This window comes from Trypanosoma cruzi, genomic scaffold, assembly GCF_000209065.1.
Source record: "Trypanosoma cruzi strain CL Brener 1047053513437 genomic scaffold, whole genome shotgun sequence".
Taxonomy (NCBI): domain Eukaryota; phylum Euglenozoa; class Kinetoplastea; order Trypanosomatida; family Trypanosomatidae; genus Trypanosoma; species Trypanosoma cruzi.
This window is the reverse complement of record NW_001849109.1, coordinates 1-5,847: the sequence shown is the minus strand read 5'-3', so window position 1 is coordinate 5,847 and position 5,847 is coordinate 1. Positions and strand designations below refer to the sequence as shown.

Here is a 5,847-nt window from a genome sequence, read left to right as displayed (position 1 = left end):
ATAATGACCTGATGCCTGCATTTTTTTTTTTCTCTACTCTTACCAGCGCGTCTAGCTATACAGTGCCATTTGAGTGCCGAAGAGGTGGTCGAGCAACGACAAAAGTTTCCTGCTATGAAGCAACTGCCATTGAGAGAACTTTCCGAGGCGAAGGTCCTGTTCAATGCCCAGCCGTTGGCGCACAGCCAAGGTGCCTGGACATTCTAGAAGCAGATGGTGCAAGGTTTCCTGCGGGCCAATTGGCGTGCTTGTGGAAGCTGGCTGATCCTGCGGCAGCAGAGATCGCCTCCTGGCACTGCTGTGTCGGTTGGCGTCTGGGTTGTGTGCGCAGCGACTTCTGTGCTGTGCGGTGCTTCTCCGTGTGGGGAAAACCATGTCACAGAAATCACATTTGAGCTCGGGAAGCGGTGGGGGATGTTCCGGATGAAATGACCGACAGTGACTGACGAGACCCGAGAATCCCGTCAACGTGGAATCACAGTGCGGACATTTCTCCTTCCGACGGCGTGTGACGGTTTGTCCCCTTACTGGAGAGACGTCTTCCTCCCTCGCCGACGGGGGAACAGTGTCCGTCCCCGGTGCAGTTGGATCGTTGTTAGAGCGCATATATGCAGACTGTTCCGGTGAGATGTTGCAGAAACGGCATTGGTTCGTGCAATCTCTCATGGCCCAGTATCGTCGGCCCCAGAGCTCAGATTCCCCGCACCTTGCCCTTGCGAGGTGAACCAGTTCCTGACGGTGTAGAACTTCCTGAGTGATCAGGTCCTTACCGCTGAGATCTGATGGCCTTGTGCCGCAAAGCAAGTAGCGATGAGTGTCTTGACGAATGGTACTACGCCACTTGTTGGTGAGCTGGGTAGTAAAACATGTCGGCAGATCCGTATGCCATAAAGGTGCGATTCCTTGCTCCGTGTATTGTCCACTTTCCATAGTCTGCGTCGCATACTGATCTGCAGGCTCGTTAGCATGTACTCCGCAATGTCCGTAACAAAACTGCAGGTGCACGGACCAGCCAGCACACGTCAGTGTCAAGAGACGCTGCCAGATCTGATCCTCCGTCCAGTCTGTCTGACTGAGCGGGCCCTTGTTTAGAGCCGCTAGAAGAGACTGACTGTCCGTAACCACAAGCAGGGTTTTACGCCTGTGGCGGATACGAGGGATCATCAGCTTCTCTAGGGCTAGAAGCAGCGCACGGGATTCCGTCCTGTAGCTGTATGGGCGTGTGCCGCAGTTTATACTGGCCTTTTCTATTATCTCCGTATGAGTTGAGGGATGAAAGCAGTATTCCAACCCCTGCTGACTTGGGAACGTCGACACCGCCATCGGTCGCAAGTATCCACGAACGATGGCTGTGCAGCGCCAGAGCCTCTTCGCTGACTCTGCGCTTTTCCCTTATCAGCTCTTCTTCGTCAGTTATTGAGTGGTCTATCGGAAGTTCCACACCGATGGTGACCCGGTGAGCGGAGGCCGCAAACCAGGGAGGAATGGAGCTGCGAAAGAACCGCTCTTCGCGTGGTGAGCTCTCGGTGATGCCATAGTCCTTTGTGTATGCGTCTACGAAGGCATATAGCTCGTCCCGAGATAATGGCGAGATGCGGAAACCGGCGCGAGGCGGTGGCTCAGGCGGGGGTCTCCGCATCCAGTCCATCTGACATGCGCGTGTGTTCTCAAACATTGAGAGCCGCGCGCGCAGGCAAAGGACGTGAAGCGGCGGCATATTAGCCTCCAGTAGTGCGGATTCCGGGTCGACAGTACTCGGAACTCCGCTGACAATGCGTGCTAGAGTTGCGTACGTCTTTTGCATCTCATTCTTCGCTGAATCCGTCGCTACTGCCCATATGAGCTCGCTGCCATAGCGTAATTTGGAAGCACCATATCCAATGACGAACGTGCGTAGGTCATGTGGAGATGGTCCCGCCTCTTTGTGCGCTATGCAGCGTAGCTGCGATATCCGTTGCGAAGTGGCAGCGCATTGCTTGGTGGCCGCCACATTTAGCGTCATTCGTGGATCGAGATCCATGCCGAGAAGCTTCGTAGTTCGCGATGCCCCCATGGTCATGACTGGGATTTGACATCCAGCCACTACCAGGGGCCACCTTCCTTCACGATCATAATCTGACTCCGTGTGGGGGGAGAGTGTGAACCAAGCGGCTTCACACTTTGACGGGTTGATGGCCAGGCCATTTTCCTGACTCCACGCATGCAGCTTTTTAAGAACCATGTTGGCAGTGGGAATGGCGTCTTCCCGGGACTGCCCCCTAACGATAATAGAGAGGTCGTCCGCATACATGTCTGCTGTGACACCCGCAAAGCTGTTCAGCAGATTGAGAAGTGGGTGTACGTAAAGGGAGAACAAATACGGTCCCAGCACGGACCCCTGAGGAACTCCTCGCAGCATGGGACGCCGATCGCTGTGTCTGTGGCCAACTCGTGTCTTCGCGTAGCGACCACATAGAAAGTTTCTAAGCCACCTTCTACAATTCACCCCCGGAATATTAGCCAGCAAGCGACTGAGGACTCGATGATCTATGGAGTCAAAGGCCTTGCTGAAATCAACCAGCACCAGCAGGGTCCGATGGGGTCTGTAGTGGAGTTGATTGCCAATACCGCTCTTCTTGGGAAGGCTCACTTGGAAATAGTGATTTCTATTATGCTCCACTTCGTGTATCAGGTGTGCCAGCTGCATCGTCGTAGTACGCATACTACGATATGCATACTGGTGGGGGTGTGGCGTCCACACCCAAAGCAATCTCTTCAGTACCATTTTCTCAGCAACCTTACTCACAATGGAAGTAAGGCTGATGGGTCGATATGACTCAAGCATTTCCGGCGACTTACCGGGTTTTAAGAGTGGAACGATGGTAGCGCGTCTCCACTCAACCGGAATCGTACCGGTCGTCCAACTGTGGTTAATGCAACGAAGAAGGAATCGGAGGCCCTTTAACGAAATATGTCGCAGTGCCTCACTGCAGACTTCATCCGGTCCGGGGGCCTTGCCATACGGCGTATTACGTAGCGCAGCAAGCAGTTCCGTACGATTAAAAGGTGCATCAAGAGGGGAGTGAAGATGAGCAACTAAACCAGATGTGGTGGCAGCTTCGTTTTTATCCTGTGGCTCAGAACTAGATGAGAGTGAAGAACCTGAAGTAAATGTAGCGGCAGACTCGTTGTTGTTCTGCGGCTCGGAGCTAGAAGAAGTAGAAGAAAATGAAGTAAATGAGGCAGCAGACTCGCTGTTGTTCTGCTGCCCAAAAAGAAAAGAAGCATTAATGTTCAAGGATGCACTCTGTCTGTTGATGCCTTTGGAAAACCTAACTGCCTTGTGAGAGGGGTGAAATGGAAGAAAGATGCGATTGAGAGCATTCGCTGCTCTCCTTGCTGTTTTATAAGTGTGTTGACCATCTCCTAATAACATTGATGTGGGAGATGGAAGTGATGCCTTTTTTCGTCCGGAAATGTATTTCCATGCGAGTGGCTCGCCTGGATTTAACTTGCTGATGCGGCGTAGATACGTGTTGCGCAAGCGCTCTCGGAGCAGGAGGAAGAATTGACTCCTTGTCCGTTGCATTTCTGCCTCACGGTCGGGCGTCGGTAACTGTAGATAGCGGGCCTTGCTGTCCGTGGCAATCCGCTCTGCCTCCATGAGAGTGTCGTCCCAAAGCCTGGGACCGTCCTTGTGCATGCCGCGGGGGCAATGTCGTCGATACGAAGTTATAAGCGCTCTCGTGAAAGCCTTGATGCCGGTGGACTGCTTTTTATAGTCATATGCCGGAAGTTGTGCGTCGAAGTCCTTGATGGATAAATCCCACTTGCACTTCCCCCAACTGTAGAAAAACTTAGGTGCCGAAGGGGGTGCCGAAGGTATGGTATCCTTAAATGCCTGATGCAGCGTAAATGTCAGCATATAATGATCACTAAGCGGCGAGACGGAGGCTGACCAATCCGACACAGTCAAATGCTTTGACCATGTCAGATCGATACAGGATCGTTCTCTTGTGCCACGGGCATACGTGATCTCACCAGGGGTGTTAACCAAGGTGAGTCCCGCATCCGTGCACAGTTCTAAAAATTCTGCAGCAACCTCGCTTGGAGAAGACTCCAAGAATGGCTCCCACTGTGGGTGATGCATGTTGAAATCCCCACACAGCAGGAGCGGCGACGAGGCTGGAAGGCAGTTTACTAACCGCCTGAAGGATTGCGTTACTTGCGGTGGTGGTCTCACATAGGCACTCGCTACAATAAGATCACGGTTCTGGTCCAGAGCAACCTGGACCACCACCACTTCAAGGCTGGTGTCATGCTGGGGGATGGTGAGAGGTATACGCTTGGAGCGGAGAGTTTTCCGCACCAGCACCGCCACACCGCCTCCCTTGCCGATGCGCGACTGTGCATAGAGCACATAATCTCCAGTGTGCATGCTGGCGATCTGCTCTGACGACTTCCAAGTCTCCTGGATGGTATTATGTCTGCTCCTTGCGCCATTAATGTTGCGAGTTTTGACGGCGTGAGGCAAGAAACGTTCATCTGGAGTACTGCTATGGGGCCTGGGTGCTGCTCAATGTCTCCGCTTAGCAGTAGCTTTTGTCGTCGCGCGTCACATACGGCACGCAAACGGTATGTATAGCGCTGATAAGCGCCGATGGAATTCAGCAGCGGATAGAAATACCGCTCCGCGGGCAGCCATATAAATGGCTCCATCTGGTGCCCTTCCGACCCGTTTGTGCGGCGCCTCCTGCCTCTCCGCGGGCAGCGGATGGGCAGCAGGCGCTTAGCTTCCTCTCTAGCAAAGATTACTAGACCCTGGCACCACGTTGAGGTGGCCGGCTGAGCCAGGGATGCCTGCATTTCGTTCAATGCTCCCTTATCACGGATATACTTCGTGGGGTCCCTGAAAAACTCCTCCAGCAAGACATCCCGATTGGTGTCCACAATGCCCCTGCCGTCCAGTTCCATCGTAAGAAAGTCGCTCAGCCTCATTTCATTGACGCGAGCTCTTCCTTTAAACAGTACGTCTTCGATATTAGTGCAAATGGTAAATTTCATTTCTTGCGTTCGTCTTAGCCTTCCTCTGCCTCCCGCCTCGCTTCTGTCAGTACCTGCGTGAGTACCCCGTTTGGTTTTCCCCTTGCAAGAAGAGTGATCGTATCCTTTTATTTCATAGTCCTCACGTTGCCCGAGAGAGAGCACACCTTCGTGAAGAGGCCTAGTAATGGCCTCCAGCGCCTGGCACGCAGTTAAGTTAGGAATTTCTTCAAGAAGCCGCTGGTCTTGTACGTAAGCATCCGGCTCCTGAACAAACGCCTCCATCGTCACATTGTAGTCTTTCATCAACGGCCGCCCTGCCGCCAACATAATTCCAAAGGAAATCATTCAGCCTCATGTTGGTGCTGCTCATGGTCCATTGCGGCCACACTTTACTCCCCATCACATGTCGAGCTGCAGTGTCGGAACCATCGTCGGAGATGCCACGGCGAGGTGCCATCACAACACCCGTGCGGTGAAGCATCCCACTCGCACCGCCCAACTGCGGCCAGCAGGCGCCGCTGGCTCCAAAGGACACTCGCGGCTGTTTCTTCCCGCAGTCCCAATGGCGTTGAGCGTGGCGCTCGCACGGCGGGGCGGTCGGTGCGCCATGCAGCCGCACTGCAACGCCTGTCGGTGAAACAGTCAAGGCCCACCGCCCCCGCAGCAACACAACGTGCAATCGGAAGAAACAACGTCACATTATCGCCCTGTATATTTTATGATTCACGTTGTCTGTCAGTTTGCCCCATCACCGACACAAAAAATAAGTGCACACCTTCACAGAGGGTGAAGTAAAAAGAAAGGAAGAAAACACAATCCCAC

At 53.5% G+C, this 5,847-nt stretch overlaps 1 pseudogene, besides 1 other annotated feature; it reads right to left on the bottom strand.

Annotated features, from left to right (window-relative positions):
* Nucleotides 1–5,847: part of a sequence feature (areas not merged during assembly with more than two copies in the genome that could not be assigned to a particular haplotype) that runs on past the window's edge.
* On the bottom strand, nucleotides 4,838–5,590 carry Tc00.1047053509385.11 (annotated as a pseudogene).